Raw genomic sequence first — 21,205 nt, forward strand, 5'->3', positions numbered from 1 at the left:
ATTACATCTTCAGTAAAGATGAATGGATTAGAGGATGATTTTTATTCTGTTTTCTGCTTTATCTGTCAGATATACAAAACATGATTAGAAAGAAAAAAAACCTAAATAATACATGATACAACTCATAAAAACCAGGTATGTGCATGTGATGTGAGTGCACAGTACGGTATCTGCAAGCGGAAAGCAAGCATCCTCGTGAGGGGGTATTTCTGCTCCGATTGTACAAATACACTACTTCGAGCATGGGGCTGTGATGAATGTAAGCCCGACCCTGTGCAACCCTACACACTTGAAACTCCTCAACACTCACTCACTTGTCAAGTTGACTTTTGAGACTTTGTAGCTGGGCATGTAGGCAGGAATAGACAGTGGCTGATGTCTTGTGTCCTCGTCTCTCATCGCACTCATAATAACAATAATAGTATATAGGTATATAAGTAAATAATGACCGCAAGTTTGAGGAAAGTATTATAGCTTGTGTATAAAACATGCAAAAAATGTCAAGAGCCATCCCTAGAGCCAGCATTCAGTTTGTCCGTTATGGGCTACTGCAGAAACATGGCAGACTACATAGAAGAGGACCTGCACCCATTCTGCCAATAATTCCTTAAAAATCTTATATATTGGACCTCTAAGTCATTACTTTGTACTTTAAAATAAATAGAGTTGTGAAACTGAAGACGACTAACGTATTGTTGGTTTTGGTCTCTTCATGGGATTTGTTGACAATAAGAAAAATATAGAATACTGACAGCTTTATTCTTTAAAATGCTGACATACAGACTTCTATAGTCCATAATAATATGTAATAATCAGCCCCTTGTGTGATTATATCACAGCAATCAGGATACAGAATGTCTGTGTCAATTATTAGACCTGAGCAGAGAAGCTTTACAGCCACTAATTTGAGCTTTTATGCTTGTGCCGCTACACCAAAATGAAAAAAAAAGAGAAAAACAATCCACCTGTTCTACTTCACAGGAACAGCTCAACCACTCCACAGCTTCCTTGCATGGCCCTGTTAAAATATTGAGCATGTACTTAAGTGCTATTTGGCCAAGTGTCATTTAGGCTGAAGGGCTCTCCATCCACAAAAGATGTCTTGAAGTGACTGGATCAGAGCTGGTAGTGAACCGCAGAGGAATACACAGGTGTTGAATTATTTACTCTCGATAAAATATTTATACTTTTGTCCCACAAACTACTAACTACAACTATGAAAGAGGCTGCAGTTACACTGAGAGAGAGAGCATGAGCCATTTAGTGAATCATACTAACTTTATCTTGCATGTCTTTTACAGACAGAATATAAAGTCACTGTTTGAGATTTTTTAACCATAATTGACTAAGACTCTTTATATAAATGACGCAAGTCTTTAATTTGTGTTTAAATTAATGTATAAGTAAATGTAACGTATGGTTCACTGACATTTATTAATAATACAACATTTATATAACCTGACTTCAGACTTCTTAATAAATGCAGCAGGAGTATAGAGGTATAGAGGCATGGAGTCATTATTTGTACCAACAAAATTATCTGTCTCTGTATTAGATACAGAGGAGGGTGTGGTTTATACTGGGAGTCACATTCAGTCAGGCAAATGATTTATTTTCTAACCTAATGTTCATGGCAATGCAACTGTTGTGCCTACAAGGCATCAAAATGATTTGTTGGCACATAATTAAATACTTCCACATCCTCATACTGTACTTTTCATCTCTTTTTATTTTTAGCCATACTAAGTTTGATGAATTGTCTTTTGCACTGTTGATAGAAACTCTACAATAAAAATATAGACGTATATAAAAAATCTTGGTGCATTAAATGAGTGACTGATTAAGGGTTTCCTTACATGAGAAATGGTGTGGGAAGCTAAGCAATGTACTACTGTAGGCAGCATCAGCAGAAAAATGTATTTTATCCACCTAAAAAATTCAATGTCACTTTAAATGTTTGCTACATTTAAATATTTTTAAACTCGCAATTAGACCATTTTATAAAAATCACCATTTTATAAGCCCAATTCCATTACCTCCAACACAACTTCTATTATTTGTATTATTGTGTGACTACAGGGAATCCAAACTAACCTTTTCAAACACTGCAATCGCACAATAATACGAGCAAATTAACAGATCGAGGCAGCAGTAGACCAGCAACTCCCATGTTCTGTGAGGTAAAACTGGGGATTTTTACAAAAGAGTTCGGTTTGTTTGGAGAGAGCCATATTTGGCTCATATAACTGCAGTTTCCAGTATGAAAAGGCAAAGTAAAGCAGTGAAAATATTCTAAAAGCTTTCTTAACCTGATATTGATTTTTTGAAGTGGACCTTTAGGCAGCTGAAATACATTTTGCAGTTGACCCTGTTCACAGGAGTTCATTGCTGGGGGGTAATATACTGACTCTAAGTAGTACAGTCACACATTAAATAATCCCAACTATCCCTTTTCATGCTAAAGATAATATGTAAAACAATCAAAAACAGTTCAGTATCATCCTGCAAAATCATCACCCTGCAAAATTAGCAGCAGTTTTGACTGTCTGGAATTGTTGAACTGCAACATTTCCATAATCTCCTTTATTCCAAACAGATTTATTTCATGTTGAATTTAAAATATAAATGTTGTAACCCCTCAGCGTGTCCTCAAACTCAGCCTTTTGTGCACAGAGCAGAGATGATCAGCTGAAAGCAAATTGTTCAAGACCTTGTCTGTAAGCTCTCCATTTTGCTCCATAAACTGTGATGACATTCTCTGATTAAATTATAGCTGTATTGACTTTTGGGAACCACTTGCCTAAATCTACAAGATTAGCCTATGATTAATGACGGACACTTAATCCTTTGTTCAAATTGGACTGTTCAAGAAGAATTGTAGCAGGGGGAGACGAGACGTTCACTTTCTCCTCTTCTAACAACCTGCCACCTGCTGAAAAACAGCCTGTACAACTAAATAACCACAGCATGCATGTTTGTATCCTTTGTCCTTTCAAAAATGCCACATAGCGCGGATGTATCACTTTCACACAGATAAAATGTTGACAGCGTACAAGTCTGTCTGAGACCTTTACGTGATATGAAAGGCAAAGTAAGCTCCTGTAGCCTCAGTGCAAAGCCCTCAGTGTTGAACTACAGTAACAAGATCGACTGTCAGTAATTTTATGGATGGAGTCAATTCGAATTCAGGATGTAGAAGACTTCAGAGGTGCACCAGGTTCTCAGAAACCAAGACTGGGTCATTCAGCTCAAATCATACTTTATCAAAGCGGATTGAGTGGTTTGATTCAAACTTTAATTTTGACTCCTATGGTACCAAGTCCTCAGTCTTGGTTTTTACCATCTATGTAATATTGTCAAAATCATCTTTGATTATAACCTGCAAGTAGAAACTGCAGCAACATATTGAACCTTTTTTAAGGATGTTATTTCAAAGTGCATACATCTCATTCTCGCTTTCAGTAATGTTAGGTTTACCTGTTGGACCACAGACTAAAGAAGATAACATCTTTAATTTATCCAAACCTAGCAGTTAGTCCGACCAGCGGTGAGATGTTGCTGTTGGGTGGATTTGGTTTATTAAAGAGGCTAACAAAGCAACACAGTGCATAAAATAAGCACAGCAGAAACATCAGACAGGTCTGACCGCCATCTTTAACTATATACATTTAAATGTTACAGTTACAGTACAGCTAAAAATGACGACACAGACAAATTTCCCGATTTTACATATTTCAACAATTCAAATCAACTGCCAGATGTCTATCCAGAAGTGACGGCTGTTGTAAGGCGACAACACACTGATTTGGTCTGTGCAGACTATGTGTCTGTCTCCTTCTCAACCTGCACAATCTGAAGATGTCACAGAGAAACCTGTCAGCTGTACCCATGACAAGGTCTAAGACTAAAGGCAAAGTACCTCGACTCTGGAACAACCTGCCTGATGGACTTGCAAAATTGATATCCTGTCTAAAAACATATTTATATTCAATAAGCCTTTTTTTAACCTGATTTGTTTGTGCATGTATTTATGTGTATGCAGGTTGTTTTATGTATGTATGTATGTAAAATTTAAGCAAATTAGGTTCCAACAATAACATTTTTTTGCCTCTGGCCTGGTCAGGCAAGTGCATCAACAACTACTGATCTACTGGCCCGAACAAAACTTTTAGTGACAGGTTTTCGGTTGCCTTCTCTTCCACCACACACAGCAAGTGTTGCCAGCTTTTCTCGACTGTTTCCGATTATCATCTGCACCTTTAAAAAAATGGTCCTGACTTATCAGACTTTGTTGGGTAGTTACACCAAACCCCCCCAAAAAATGCATCAAATGTATTGAGTCATCATTCTCAACCAAGTCATGTTTTTCTCCACGATACAATCAATGTTCTTTTGCATTTTCATCTTGTATGTTGTTTCAGGGCCCATTTAATCTATGAAGTAATAAGTCTGTGTCAGTGCTCTACTCACATTTGTGTGAGGACAAAGGACGTCCCTCACAAAGCAATGTCTGAAAAAAATATTTAAAGGGACAGTTCACCCCCAAATCAAAATCCTCTTAGCTGCAGTACTAGTCACTCAGCTGGATACTTTTGTTGTGAGATGCTCAGTGTAAGAGATATAGAGCAAAAATGTATATTTCTGGCTTTTCTTGAACATAATGAGGCTAAATAGCACTCATGGCTCATGGTGATCAAAGCGCCAAAAATATACATTTGAAAAACTCAACAGCAATGTCTCTTTCCAGAAATCATGACACGGTTACTCATGTAGGAGTTGTTTTCCTTCTGTAGTAGAATCTACTGGACATAAAACTCCTCACAACAGGCCTGTGGATTATCTCAAGTAACCAAGTGATAATTTCTGGAAAGAGACACTGGTGTTGAGTTTTTCAAATGTATTTGAAACCACGAACTGAATGCCATTTAGTCCCATTATATTGGAGAGAAGGCATATATCTCCAAATCTCAGCAACTCACACCAAATTAATCTAGATGAATAAACAGCACTACAGGTAAGAGTTTTATTGTGAACTGTCCCTTTAAACTGTCCCATCAGGCAATTGGGTGATTATATTTACTGGCCCAACATAACTTTTTACTGGCTGCAGGCCATTGGGCAATCCTTAATGTTGGACAGTATTTGTATGTATGAAGTGATCAACATTTTTACAGTTTGCTGTTGTCACATTTTTCCTTGTAAAGCACTTCTTAATATCTGGTTTTGATACTATACAAATAAATTTCAGAATTTATTGTTGCTTGGCATTTAAAAGAAATTAAAGTGTTACACTATATTCTGCTGTGAGATCAAATAATATTGTAACTCAGTGTAACCACGTTATATCAACAAACCTGCTAAAAATGCTGTACTTTCATAAAAATGTCATGAACATAGGCTTTTTTTTTTTTACAAACGCGCTATTTTTGTTTCAGCCTGTACTACCTGTCAGAGGAGCGTACATTCATGTGTCACATAAAGAGAGCCACCATCAGAGGTTTATGGATATCTATGAAAGACAATGAAGAACACAGAACTGTAGCCTTATTTAGACAAAAAGGGTTTGCTGGGATATCAGACATCATCGCGTGACACTTTAGTCACAGACTGAGCGGTTGTTTATACATAATTCCTTTGTAGTTTCAGGAGCTCATTCTGTGGTTGATCATATTCTCTTCTATCTGTGTTCAGAAGCTGACCTGTTGTGCAGAGATGTGCATATTTACTCTATTCATAGGCTCCACACAGCACACATGCTACAGGCACATATTCATTACTAAGTAGCCTGTGGCGACTGTCATGTGCAGACAATGGTGGAAGACAAAAACAGTGTTTCTACCACACAGGGAATCTTCCACACTTGTAGCCACACTATGTAGATAGCACGCCCAAATAGCGTGTTTTTTAATCATATTCACATAATCTTGCGAGTCGTATGTGGAATCACAGATAAGCCTCCTTATGTTGCTCAGATATTACTGCAAATGAGCATGTCTGAGAAATGTAACACCTTGCACAGACTCTTGCATTTTAATTTCTGTGGCATCTGTGACCAGTCCGTCATGTCCCTAACCCCCTCGGGGGACCCCCAACCTATCTGCTGCAGACCCCCAAAACCCAGGAGGAGGGGAGGGTGGGGGGGGGCAGGGACACATTTGATTGATGATGGTGTGAATTAAACAGAAAGAGATGGAGAGAATCCTTTTATCAGGCCAGAAACACGAGTGGATTAAAATGTAGTTGTACAACCCCTCTGTATAATGCAGCAGCCTGGCCGCATATCACGAGGCACCAGAAGCCAAGATGAGAGCTGCTCGTTATTATTGCCCCCTCCTCAACCCGCCACATGAAACTTTGCTGAAGCGGGAGAACAGGGCTGAAGCATGTGAAACGGCTGAAAATGAGAGCTGAAACGCTTAGTAGATGGAGAGGAAATTTATCTGAGACTATTTTTACAATCGTTTTGGTCATTTTTCAAACCAAACATTCTCGTGTTCCAACCTCTCAAATGTGAGAATTTGTTGCTTTTCTCTTTTTTCATATTTTATTCCTTCAAAGCCTAACCAGGGACAAGGACTGCAAATTACCTACAACTAGAGGCTGCATTTTACTTTTTTATACAATGAAGCTTTCGTGTATCAACCCTGTCAAATAGAACAAAATAAAATAAAATAAAAAATTTATGCAAGATCTGTTGATCAGACAAAACAAGATGTTTGAAGATGTTACCTTTAACAAAACAAACACAATAAAGATGGTATGGTTGTATTTCTCTGTTTTATAAAGTAAATGGGTGTAAGAATATTTCTTTCCTTGACATTTAGTGAGTTTGTTTTGTGACCTAAGCCAGGAGTATGCATGGAGGGAATCATGCAACCACTTCTGTTTCTGTGTGTGTCTGTGATCAATGGACCTAGACATTGTCTGGAGCTAATAGAAATTAAAATACTACCTGTCTGTTATTTTGTTTTCTGATCATCCCATCTCAAGAATGCCTTGAAGAGATTTCTTCAAATTTGGTACAAATGACCAGCTGGTCAAGTCAAAGATGAACTGATTAAATGTCGGTCATCAAAGGTCAAAGTCACTTTGACCTCTGTCCTATTCTTGTGAATGCCATATCTCAAAAACACCTTATGACCCTATAGCTCAGATGGTAGGGTGTGCGCACCATGTATTGAGGCTGTCAGTCCTCTGCAGCGGCTGCCGGTTCGATTCCCACCTGCAGCCCCTTTGCTGCATGTCATCTCCTCTCTCTCTAACCCCTTTCCTGTCATATCTTCAGTTGTCCTATCTCAATAAAGGCGAAAAAAAACCCCAAAAAATAATCTTAAAAAAAAAAGGAACACCTTAGGGAACGTCTTCTTGGCACAAATGTGGCTAAAAGGTCCACTTGGACTAAAATGTACTAATTAGATTTTGGTGGTCATATGTAATTAAACTACAAAATAAATGTAATTATAATCTGTTACACTCACTGACAGAAAAATTAAGCTAATACTACTTACTCATCAAAATGTTAGTGGTAACAAAGGGGTTACATCCAGATATTATTTTCAGGTTGCCTGGCAGAGATCTGCATTCGAGTGAGTGACCTCTTCAGTTAATTTATTGGACGTAAAGAACACACATAGCAAAGTTAATGTAGCACATTTGCTGCTCACATAAGTCTCCCATCTGAAACACACAAACACATCTGCATGAACATATACAGTGGGAAATCACTGGCTGCTGGGCTGATGGTGGCCAGTTGGAAAACACGTTGCCCAACTCTACTGACAACAGTTGTGGCTGAGTTACAATTAAAGTAAGACAAAATTCTCTGGAATCTGTCTCTGTTTTTCTGTCTGTAAATGTATTATGAACTTGATGTCATGTGATCATGTTGGTCGAAGCCCTTGATTGTCCTTACACAGCATCACTGAGTCAACTCCTTCATGACCATGTCCGAGGCTTTAATGGACCTGCAGCATGTCTCCGTCTGGCAGTAGCCTCTGTGCCCGACTCCACTGCTGCTCTGCTGATGTTTTGTGCCACTGCATAATTTATTGCCCTCTTTGCAGGCCTCTTCTTGCACATCCCCTTCTTGTGGTGCAGGTGAGAGTTCAGCTGTTTGGTTTAACACATCACTGAGAAGGGCCTCAGACCTGGCTCCACAGCAGCAGACCCCACATGTGACAAATGCAATTAGAGGGAAATATGCAATTACCGCAATCCCCACTCTCTCATGCGGCCAGACAAGGACAATTTGTCAATGAGGCCCCAGTGGTATCTCCTGAGCCTGGATAGGGACCTGAAGGTACCATTGTCCCTGCCTCCTTCTCAAGAGCTGGCCTGTGGTGTTGGATGACCTGAAGCCCCTGGGAGGCCTGGCAGAGGAAGATGTATGGCCAGAGAAAAGATACAGGGCTCAATAATCAAAACCAAAGCCCTTGTCTTTGACTGTTTCTGTTACATGTTCCCCTTTTCCACTGTGGACCACAGAGAGGCTGCATTTAATAACTCCCGGCTGCAGGAAACAGTGCAAAGAAATACTGCATCAGAGAAGCAATGGATAAAAGTTTGTTTTTTTTTTTGTTTCATTTCAATTGTCTCAATTTGTATTTCAATGTCCTCAGTTAGAAACAATGTACCATTTGGCCAGGTCTACTGTTATTTCAATAGAACGCTGAAACATATAATAAGTATATATATATATATATATAAAGATTGTTCTGGTCTATTGCAGAAACATCACAATGTAACATGGTGGATGTGGTGTGGAAGAGGACCTGTGCCTCTGTAGATATTAACGGTTCATTCTACAGTAATGAAAAAAGAATTTTATATTCAGGTGGTTGTCCACTAATGAAGACATACAGAACAAATATTAGATTTCATTCTGCCAACAGGTCCACCTAAATCTTACACACTGGACTTTTAATAAAAGTAAATGGTGAAACACAGCTAAAAAACGATGATAACTTCCTTTATTTTGGACTCTCCGTCTCTCCGCTCCCTCAAAGGTCAGCACTGTCAAGACAGCCTGCTATTGGCCAACAGGGGAAACTCTTTCTTTCCCACTCCTGTCATTTCTTCTGATGTTCAAGAGTGCCTTAAGGTCACCTGGATCTCTCATGGTGATTGATCATTTTGCTTCTGTATCTCTTTCAAGAAATTGTCACCTTATACAAATAATAAGGAAGAGAGCAGCTTCATGTCTGTGTGACTGAGACACTTGTCTGAAGAGCTCAACACTGGCTGACATGTGAAGTGCACGACCTGCTGCATGCCTTTGTTCCCTCTTTGAATGGACATGATAGATAGAACTGGAGCAATGGAGGCGAAGACCATGACAATTTGAGCACTGACCTGGTTTTCACTGTAGTCATCATAAAACACAGAGCCAGCGTCCTGGGGACATGTAATAACATCAGGCCTTTGGTGTAATTCACTATCTCAGTGTGTGGCAATATAGCAAAACCCATTACATTTGCCTTGTAATTTGCTGTCGCCCCAGCGAGGGATTCAGGTGACTGCGACCCCCGTTAATGGAGTTCCAGTGATAAGGACAGGTCTGTTTATTAGCCACATGCGGTCAAGCGTGGCAGGAACAGCTGAGCGCAGGCAGGTGTCGGGCCCTGTGAGGGCTCAGGCACCGCTGGCAGGCCTCGGCGCTCATTTCACGCACGTTATCGTCACACTAGCTAGGTTCAAAAAAGGAGGTCGTCGGGTGCACAACAATATAACTGCTGAGTGATGAGGTTTCCTCAGAGTCACACTGGAGTGCACCACTCCCGGCAATTTGGTTTGTTTGTGGAAATCAATGAGTCATCTGCGGTTTTGTTTTTAGTCAAGCTGGAGGAGGAGCTCCATGAATGGAACATCAGGATTTATTATTTTTGTTTTTTTTCGGGAGCCATCCTTTCAAAAGAGCCACTGGAATATCCAGAATTTACACTCTTGCACAATGCCAAACTGTAGTAAATGATAAGTGAACATTTCATTAGGACACAAAAATAAAAAAGATCACACGCTGCAAAGAAAGGTTATCTCTTCCAGCATGCATGCTCACAGACATTTACAGAGCCTTGAGGAGAAAATGAACTTCAAATTAAAATGTCTATTTGATGCATTATCCTAATAGGGACGGATGGGAAAAGAGAAGTCTATAGCGCTCTCATCCTTCAGCCTGAGGGGACAGACTTGGGGAGTTGTCATTACCAACTTAGCCCACCAAGATGAGCCTGTTGGGAGGTGGATTCACAGAGATTGTCGGCTGTTTTGACAGGTGTCTGAGCTGGTTAATTTATCAGGCAATTACAGAATAAATGGAGCTATCTTTACATGGGAAATATGATTGATCCTGTTGCAGTGTTACAGTATTACAGTGTTTAATTTGGTTTGTTAGGCTGAGTATTGAAAAGAAGCTCAGAATTACAAAACAAGCCGACATAACCGAACTTTTGAAGGAAGTAAACGATAAGTGCCTGGTGCTTTTATCTTGCAGAGTGTTTTGAGACTGATGGGCTTGTAACTGCATCTTGTAACATAAATGAGATGCTATCTGCTGTCTAAAACAAAAACACTTCTACACCTCACACAGGAGATTAGATACACAGGGGAAATGATAAACCTACCACAGTTTGCGAGAGATAATTGATAATGACTTAATGGGACAGTTCACCCAACATTAAAAATAATTTTTTTTCTTCGTACCTGCAGGAATTAATCCATATAGATTATTCTGGTGTGAGTTGCCAAGTTTTGGAGGTATTGGCCATAGCCTTCTCTTAAATATAATCGAACTAGATGCACGTTTGTTATTGCACGGTGATACGGTTTGTTGATGTAGTAGAGAGAAAGCAGCTCCTACATGCAACTGCTCACAACAAGATCTGTGGTTTATCTTGAGTAACCGGGGCACGATTTCTGGAAAGAGACATTGCTGTTGAGTTTGCCAAATGTATTTTTTGGCACTTTGAGCACCACAAGCTGAGTGCCATCTAGTTCCATTATGTTTGAGAGAAAGCACAAATCTGTACAGCCGACATATCCAAAACTCTGCCAACTCACACCAAAACGATCCGGATGGATAAATAGCACTACAGGCCACAGAAAAATATGTATTTTTGAATTAGAGGTGAAATGTCCCTTTCAATGGGGCCGCAACTAACAATAATTTTGCTTACCGAATAATCTGACAAAAATAACAATTTTTCATAATTTCCTAATGGTCAAGATGGTGGCTTAAAATTTCTTGATTTGTCTGACCAATAGACCAATAATAATAATAATAATAATAATAATAATAATAATAATAATAATAATAAGATATTCAGTTTAATATCACATATGATGAAGAAAAGCAACAAATCCTCACCACTGAGATGCTGGAGACTGGTAATTTCTGGCATTTTTGCTTGGGAAAAAAACAAACAATTAATTGAAAGTATAGCTGCAGATTAATTTTCTGTCAATAGACTAATTAATTAATCAATAATCATTGCATCTCTAGACTTGAGAAAACAAACAGATTCAAATTGTCTTCGCACTTTAAAGTGTGCGCATCACAGCCGTTATCGATGGGCCAGACAGCAGACGGGCAGGCAGCCTTTATGTAGCCTATATAAAGTGTGACCCAGGAGCCAGGGCTTTCTGTAAGTGTGCCAACGTGGACGTGCTTCCAGCAATAGTCATGCTTCTGCCAGCTGCATCATCTGTGCCTGCACAAAAGCATGCCCTTTGAAAAGCGCTCAACACACACAAAAGCAGTGATGCGTGGTGCACATGCATCAGTGTGCAAACGTGCATGGTCGCATTACTCTTTATTCAACTTTAGATGCCCAATAAAACTGATAACTGATACATTTCACATTTGGAAAATTAAATTTGGTTTAATCTGAAGTGGGATTTATCATTCTGGGTTTAAAAATGTTCCTCCTGGTGAATCTCTTCTTTATTTAGACGTAAATCTTGCACAAATATTCAAAAAGAACAGAGGCTGGTTTAAAAAGATTTGAGGTGAAATCTAAATACGCGTCGGCAGATTGAAGTAGAAGCAACAGAGCTCATCTGTCCTCTGGCAAAAGACTCACTGTGAGTCATACCAAGTGCACACATCACTGTAGAGACACTCAATTATGATTCAAATCTCCATAACGGGGCAATAAAGCCATTTGTCATGTGACCATCTGCAGTGCATCTCCTGTGAATCTGCCTGAATGTAGTTAGCCCCTGCACACTGTGAAAGTGCAAAGAGTGGAACGTGTGGATTTATTAGTGTCAGGCTCAAACTGTAATCACCACAGGATCAGCACTGTGCCGATAGATTAATCTCATTTTCTGTGAATTTTTGTAGCCTCCTGGAAATCTCTGGGAGCCAGGAAACAAAGACGTGCCCTGCAGCCGTCTTTGTTTTACTTTTTCTCTTCAGATTTAAAACAATGTGTGAAGGGAGAGAGCAACACCAGTTTAGTCCCAGCACCGTAATTATCGCCTGCTTTCGTCTCCCAGGGATGTTCATGGACAAGGGCCTCATAACAGGTGACAGAATGCCTGCCAGCCGCCCCCGGTTCCCCGCCCCCACCCCAGAATGGTGACTATTATAAACCAAAAACGTATGCTCTCAATATATATGCAAATGATGCTTGGTCCCAAGGTGAAGTTCGCGGAGCAGCAACGCCGCTTGCCTCTGTTTTGCTCATTTGCAAAAATGTTGAGAGTAACAAAGACCACAGGAAATTGAAAAATTGTTACTAAGTATTAGAAAAAGCAATCATTTTCCCCAGGCAGCCTAATCCTGTGGAAATTGATCTCACCTCTCTCTCTGACATGCACTGGTAAGAAAAACACATAAGAGGAAAATGCCTGTTTCGATGTTGCCTGGTGGAAAATTTGTTTAGTTGCAGATTTCTTTTATTTTTTCCACTGTCCTGCGCTGTCAGGAGCTGGTCTCTTTGTTTGTCCCCTTGGCTGCAAACAGGTGTAGTGAATCCTCAAAGAGAAAATTAGTATCTGGTGTGTAATTGTTTTCTTGCTGCTGTTGCTGCTGCTGCTGCACACAACAGTGAGTAATTTTTCTGCAGGGCTGCTCCATCCATGCAGCATGCATGCAAATCTGTCCATTTGTTGTCTAATTTTAAACACGCTGATACCATCTCACTAATGCATTTGCTCTTCCTTTGCGTGGAAGTACAAATTGGAAACGACAGTCTATTACCCACTGCTCTGACCTTCGTGATGAACATAATGTGAAAAGACCTACGACGCCTTTATTTGAGGGAGGGAGGGCGAGGACACAGTGGTGATTAATTAACCCAATTAATTTAGACTAAGATTATCTGAACAATTATTTCTCGATAAATCAGAGCAAGGTGTGATGATGACTATTATAGTTAAGGTTTAATTACAGCATTAGAAAATTAAAGTGCATTACTAGGAACACACTAAAACGCTTATGAATGTCTTTGGCTGTGAGTTAAATTACTATAGCTCCTTTTTGACATAGAAAATAGCATTTGGCAGACAACAGAACCATGAAGATGAAATCCTCTCACACAGCAAACGCATTTCAAGTTGAAGGAAAAGTTCGACATTTCGTAGTTATAATGCTTGCCAAGCTGAGATTAGATGAGATGATCAATACCACTCACATGCCTGCACACTAAGTTTAAATCTACCTCCAGCAGTTGGCTAGCTTGGCATAAAGACAAAAAAACAGAAGAAAACAGTTTGCCTGAGTGAGTTCAAACATAACAGGGTAACAGGGGATTCTGCACTGGACTATTTCTTGGCCAGCACCAATAACACTGTCCTGATTGAATAGGATGCAAGCAATTGACCAAATCAGTTTGATTGCACGAATGACGCAGCGCAACGTTCTCTTCTTTTGAGCTGTACTATTGTTGGACAACCTGTTTCTATTTATTCCTGCATTGTTAGCGCTGCACAACAGTTGATTCATAAAGTTAAAGTGAGGCGACACATCGTAATTCAATTACAAAACTCTAAACAAGGTGGCAGCTGGCTAGAGGAAGATCACCAGACTTATCAAGGTAGGCTATATTATGTGTCATTTCCAGTAAAGAAATGCATCACAGTATAAAACCTGTTTAAAAAGTACATACATAGGAAGATAGCAAGTGCTCCTTTTACTTACGTCTCCAGTCGGCTCTCGAGCACACAGCTGAGAGGACGCTGTTTGACAACATAATGAAAGTGCTTGTATTATGGATTTAATGTGGACAGAGAATGTCTGATATGACGAATTGTGGTATGATGCAATGCAATGTGACACAACGCGATGCAACAGTCAGATGCTTGCATGCAGTTAGGACACGCGGTAAGTTCTACCATGAAAACAACAATAAGAATTGCCTATACCTGTATTTATGAAATAACAACGTATTAAATGATATCATGAAAAAAATGTGATAATCTGGAAGGGGATGCTCATAGTGATAAACACAGATAATTATCACATGAATCTGAAGCTCTCCTCTGATTTACACAGCTGTATAGCGAGTTTCATTTCATTGTTAAGTGGTCTGGCTGTGATTTTACTGTTTTGTTTCAGTCACTGCTCTCATAGTGTAACTTTTAGCCACAGCAGGCAGCCGTTTTTGGTGAGAAAGCTCTAAAAACCCACTGTACACTACCTGCTCAGGAACAAACAGCAACTATCTGGACAATATATTGGAGCATTTAGGCTAAAGAGCCAAAAATTTCATCAGGTGTTGGTGGAGACCAAAAACAGAGCTAAAAGAGAGTGTTACTGAACTTGCATTCATCAGGTGGCCAGAAATACGACTCCAAATGACTGTTCCTCCACAAATTAAATGTGTAAATTAACAACTGTTTGCCAACATGTTTGCCATATCAACTTGAAAGATTAATAAGCCAATGTTTTGTTCAGAATTTGTTTTTGCAGCCTGCCAGTTGCCAAAGATCAGTCATTGCAGGTTTAAAGTCACAGAATATGGGACAGGGTTCAGCTTCAACAAGGATTTAAATGAAATACTTTTGATTTCCTTTCAGTGGCAAATTTTTACACTTTGCTTATCATACAAATAAAAAGACAAGTTTTAACATCTTAATCAATGAGCTTTAGAGGTGTTGGAAGACAGATTTTGTTTCCTTTGGAAAGAGTGGGCCTAGCTGTTGTGCCCTGTTTCCTGCCTTCCTGCTAAGCTTAGCTAACTGGCTGCTAGTGGTAGCTTCAAATTTACTGCAAAGGCACAAGAGTTGTATCAAACTTCTCCTCTAACTCTTGGAAAAAAAAACAAAAAAAAAAAAAAACGAATTAGCGCTTTTTCCCAAATGTCAAACTATTCCTTTAAGACCAAATGTTTGAAACTGTAACCCACATTTTGATCAGGCTTTCTTCTTGCTGCTGCACAAAAGAAATTATCCGAGCCTTGGAAGCTGACACATTTGTTCTTAGTGGCTGACACAAGAGCTCCTTGCTGAGCATGATAGTGGGTCGCTGGTAGAGATTTCATATGGTTTATTGCTCCCACTTTCACTGAGGTTATTTATTGAACTGCCATCATGGCCCCTTGCTCTCCACAGCCACCCAATGCCTCCATGCCCCTCAGTATGATAGAGGAATTTATGCCACATGAACAGCATACTGAGCTTGAGTTTAAGTGTTATTAAGAAGCATCACTCATGCATAGGATACTATTTACAGTAATACATTCACACATGCAGCGACTTCCTATGACGGCTCTTGAAGGAAAAATGATGATAGATTGTGTGCAGGGTGTGAGGCTATAAGAGAGAGCACAGGGGGGAGACGGAGGGGAAACTAGGTTTCAAGTATTCCACAGGCTAAATGAAGAACAAACATGCACCATACAAGACAGTGAAGGAGAAAAGATTATCATCTGGAGATGAAAGGCAGGGAGGGAGAGGGAGAGAGATTCATTCACTGCCACACAGCTGTCTTATTTGCAAGGTGTTGAGAAACCACTTTTTTTTTCCTCCAAGAGGATGAAAAGATTCTTCTGAAGCCAAAAGGGTCTGCTATCATTTTTGGGCAGCTTGAGCGGTAGAGATGTTATTAGCATAAATTATCTCCCCCACCAAAGAGATACGAACATGCTAGCTCCTTTCTGCTTTTCACACTTAATTGCCCTATTTACTGAACAGTTGCCCATGGACAACAAATGCACACACGCTCCGAGATGCATACAGGACAACAGGCAGACACAAGCCAAATAGGGCATGAGTGATACACTGAACTATCTGCCAAACAGCATTAGATACAGTGCGGCTGGGGAGGCAGTTAAGGTCCATTCAGACTGCATGTTTGACTGGAAATCCACAGTAAAATGTTAAATATTGGTTTCATGACCTTCCTCACTGAAGCATATTTGATTAAAAATAAAAAGGTTTTCAAAGGGGTTTTTGTGCCGAATGCATGCATGTTGGTTGCCATAAAATGAAAAAAAAATAAACAAGAATTGTATTTTAAAATGAATACTTGTTGCATCTAATGTGCGTTCATATTCTATTTTAAAATTTTATTCATCAGCAGTTCTTGTTTTTCTAAAGAGCACAACGGTCTCCTGCAGTAACAGCTCAAAAAGCCTCATTGAAGTGACCCAGTAAGCAAGAGCGAGGTGAATTATAGATGGCTATGCTTAATGGACTCTTAGCTTCTCTTCACCTAGCCCCAACAAGCTTAGAGTGACGTTATATAAGCAAGTATGAGGCGCTTAAGTTTCAGGTTTAATGCATCAGAGTCATATTTTCTGTTTGGTAATTCTCCTTTTTTGTGCCAGCTGTTTGAATTAGCTGAAAGTTAAATGATTAAACAGACTTCTCGTGTCTGTAAATAGAGTTAATAAATGTTCCTGTAGATGGGGTAATTGTCAGTGGGTCTCTTCTGGAACCGCGCAAAGGAACAAATCAACTAGATTGACTTCATTCATTCAGCCGGCCAGGTCATCTCCATCACCCTGGAGGGCCATACAGGATGTTAATGAAGCTGACTGTATCACAGCTTCCAACCCCCTCCCATCTGACCAGAGCTGAGCCCCCCCTCCTCCTTCCCTGCTCCAGCACTGCAGAGTAAAAAACCATTCCTCCAGCCTGAGGGGGTCTGTCGCTATGGTAACGTCCTGAGGCAGTGACCACATGTCAGAGAGAGTCTGGGGGCCATAAGTGGACCGGAGCTCAGGCATGAGGTGGAGGAGGAGGAGGAGGAGGAGGAGGAGGAGAAGGAAACAATTGGCTATGAGTTTCCTGCTGCTGGACACAAGTAACCTGAGAGACATTTCAATCAGTGTTTGCTTTTGTTTGTCACAATTCACCTCTAACCTGTAGCTCACTTGTTGCTCTCATTCTTCAGTTTATCACTGAAACTAACATGTGATGGGCTGGTACAATCATTCATTTGCAGATTATGTTACTGCTCAGCAGAAAACTGAACCTTAGAACAGAAAATTTAATCTAGCACGACTGTAAACATGATGGATGTTCATGTATCCATCAGCTGCAATGATTAACTGATTAGCTGTCAACTTTTAAACTATTTTGATCATCATTTCACCGGTTCAAGTAATTTTTTAAAGAAAAAATACTTGAAGAAAGAAAAAAGAAAAGAAAAAAGAAAAAAAGGAGCCGGAATTCTTACATGCGAACCTGGTTTCATTTCAAGTGACACTAAACTAAATATCTCTGGGCTGTGGGCAAAACAAGACACTTGAGGACGCCATCTTGGGCTTTGGGAAACACTGATCCTTTCTCACCATTTTCTGACATTTTATAGACCAAACAAGACCAACGTGGCTAATGAAAATTAATATTCAGCTAATATTACTGTTTACATGCTGACATGCATAACAATGTACTTACAAACCTACAGTTTATATTATTCATATAATATGAAAAGCGTAACACAGAATATCCAAAAAACCTGTTGATATCCAAGTCTTTAATAATGTTCAAAAGTAGGTGTGTTTCTCCTTGCAATCAGAAATGTGACCTTTTCTTTTATGCGTGCATCTCTACCCCTTGGCCAGTTGGCTGTTCATGAACATTTTATTTTGTTTTTATTTCACACTTGCTTTGGAAATGTAAACATCTGAATTTTGTGTGTTGCAAACTGGTAAAAACCCCAATATCTGTCCAATGACTGTTACTAAAACCCAAATAATATCAGCATATCCCACTTCTCAATTGGAAAACGCACAAACAGTAGACAAACATATCCTGTTTATGTGACCCATACCAAATTTGGTATACTGTCATATTCAAAATAATAGTAGGAAATTAGTGTGCATGTCAATGTAGTTAGTTTAAGATGAATACCTTCAGATTTTGGACTTTCATATATATTTCATACATTACACATTTTAATAGAGGACAGAAAAAGGCTACAATTGAATTATTGCACAGTGCTACCACCACCTAAACATTTCCTCCTTAAACTTGCCACACTGATGCGAGTGTTTATTCTTTAAAGAAGTAAACTGTCTGTGCGCTGCTGCACAAAGAGCAGAATAATGAGATCCTCTGCCAGAGGTGAGCTGTAGTTCAGATTTGAGAAGCTGCTGGTAAAGCTCAATATGAGTCAAGGAAGGTTCATTGTTCATTTAACCTCTCTGCTCCTTGGAATAAAGTCTGAAGAATAATTCAGCAAGTTTTTTCTTCTCATGAACAAATCTTCGATCTTTGCAACAACCAAAACACATCAACACCAGACGCTAATGTTCACCGTGAGAGGCTGGATAAGTAAAGTATCTTACCAAAAACTGGTGCAATTAAGTAATTAAAGAGTGTAAAATATTGCTTCACAAGATAACTCATAAGAGAGTATTTATTAAAAAAGATATTTCACCACAAAAACAAAAAACTCATTATTTCAGACGATGATTCTTCCCCCTGACCTTTCTTGTCCTTGCCTCTGCACTATAAGCTTGGCTTGGTGACAGCACTGTGAACTTGGGCTGTAATGTACAATCACATACGTGTGATAAATCCTAACCTCGCTGATTTAACACCTTCCCCTCTTGAATCCCGCCGCGTCCGAGCTGCAGGGTCACTGTTAGTGGTGGGGATGATTGAGAGCGACCCAGGTAAGGGGGCACCCCTAAACGTCTGGATAGATCTACAGCACCTTGAACCACATTCAAGCACAACTGTGGGACCAACGTGGAAACGCAAAACATATTAAATCAGTTATAAGACGAGCCTTTCAAACAAGCATAATGGTGGTGGGACCTTCTGTATTTTTCCAGTGGAATCTACAAGTGGTCTAAAGATGATTTGTAAATATGTTCCTTGAAGGCTGAATGTGACTTTTCATGAAAAACAAAACTATTATGAATATCGAAGAATCATCTATCTATCAAACAACACTACTTAACCTATTGTATAGTGCAAAAGATATTTTGACCATTGAAATTAAAAATCGTGTTAAATGAATAAAGTTTAGTCTAATTAATTTGTCAATCACCAGAAAATAAAATCACCAATCATTTTGATAATAGATTAAATGTTCAGGACAATTTTCAAGCAAATATGCACTTTGTGTATAGTTTCCCAAAAGAATTTGCTATTTTTATCTGTTTTATCTGACTGCAAATTGAATATTTTGGGGGTTTTGATGTGCTGGATGCATGGGAAACGTTATCTTGGGTTTCTAGAAAAAAAACATTTATTATCTTGTGATACTTTATAAAGTAAACAATTAATAAAAGAAATAAATGAAAAATAATTTTCTCAGTGATAGGAAAATATCATGGTGACTTTACCACGACTTTACTGCTCAAACATACAACCATAGTAGTAGTAACAGATTATACTTAATTTGGACTATGTAATCAGATTATATAAAGTAAAGACAATCAGTAAAATATGCAGATTATATCTGAAAAAAATGTGTAATTAGATTATAGTTACACTGTCAAGGATTACTTGATTATATATATATATTTAATTAATTTCCTGTATATCAATGTGCGTTTCTCCTCTCAGGTTGCCAGTTTTATTAATGCTAACTTAACTAATATTTGTTTTTGTTTTGTTTTTTTTGACTATTTAGCCTGAATTTTTTACCTGTATTTTTTTCAAAATAGGTATGAGATATTTTAGAGCTGGGTACCAAACTTAATGGCACAGACAAAACTGCTTTAACACTATCAAGAACTGAAAGACACCTTGTCATTCGATACCAAATGTTGATACCTTAGGAGTAAATCTCCAAGCTGTGGTTATAGGGTATTTTTTTTATTTTGTTAAAATGGATTTTATTAAATTGAAAAATACATTTTTCAGGAACCAGTATGGAGGCCAATGTATCACTACCAATACCAATATCAAACACTTCTGAACAATACCAGCCCTAAGATGAGAAAAAGATGAATATTTGTGGGCCTCAAATTTTTATGGCTGTGTCTATTTTTGTAGCATAAGGTGCAATATTTTTAATGCTTGATTTTAAAGTAATCAAAAAGTAATTCAGAAGTATTCAGATTAGATTACGTATTTGTAATCCAATGGACTGTGTTACTAATAACAAAAATCTGATCTAATTTGTATTCAGTAACTAACTACATTTCAAAGAAATCTGACACAACCCTACAAACAACAGCCACATAAACAAAATAATAATAAAGCAGAAACGAAGAAACACAGATCTGCACTATTTCCTGATGCATCCATTGCCTCCACTGCTATTATGTGCCATCTAACAGAAAAAGAAATGTTATTTTTCCTTTAATAGTCATTAATTCAGTTGATTTAATGCTGGAAGACATTAATTAATCAAACAAGTGATGTGACACAAGTGTTTCCTGTTGACTGTGAATCAAACAGGTACATCATTTCTGTTGCACTGTTGCTTTCTGAAACTACCACCTGTATTAATTTTTCTGTATAAATGTTTCATTTTAATTTAGTCTTGTGAATGTTGAGCTCTAATGAAAAATACAAAGTATAATGTAGCATAAAATTTATAGAATGAGCTAATGAGTGCATACAAACACAAACCAAACCAGAGAATATCTGGCCAATTTAGCGAGCATGAATCTAATTCTAGATTTCACCCTAATCAAAAAAAATGTAATTAATTAATCAGATAATTCACTGCCACGCATGGCAGGACACACATCTGTGCAGCGGTAATGGGGAGGGAGAGAGAGAGAGACGGGCTGAGCAGTGCAGCACTGGTACTTCCCCGTTGCTGCTTGTCAACAGTGCTGGAATCCAGTGC

General features: G+C 38.8%; 1 long non-coding RNA gene across 1 annotated transcript in view; it reads right to left on the reverse strand.

The window, feature by feature from the left end:
- The window catches only part of LOC146324838 (uncharacterized), a 64,530-nt gene that overhangs the window by 25,534 nt on the left and 17,791 nt on the right, over positions 1 to 21,205 (reverse strand). The gene's annotated exons all lie outside the window — the stretch shown is intronic.

This window comes from Lutjanus erythropterus, chromosome 6, assembly GCF_056507025.1.
Source record: "Lutjanus erythropterus isolate fLutEry1 chromosome 6, fLutEry1.hap2, whole genome shotgun sequence".
Lineage (NCBI taxonomy): Eukaryota > Metazoa > Chordata > Actinopteri > Lutjaniformes > Lutjanidae > Lutjanus > Lutjanus erythropterus.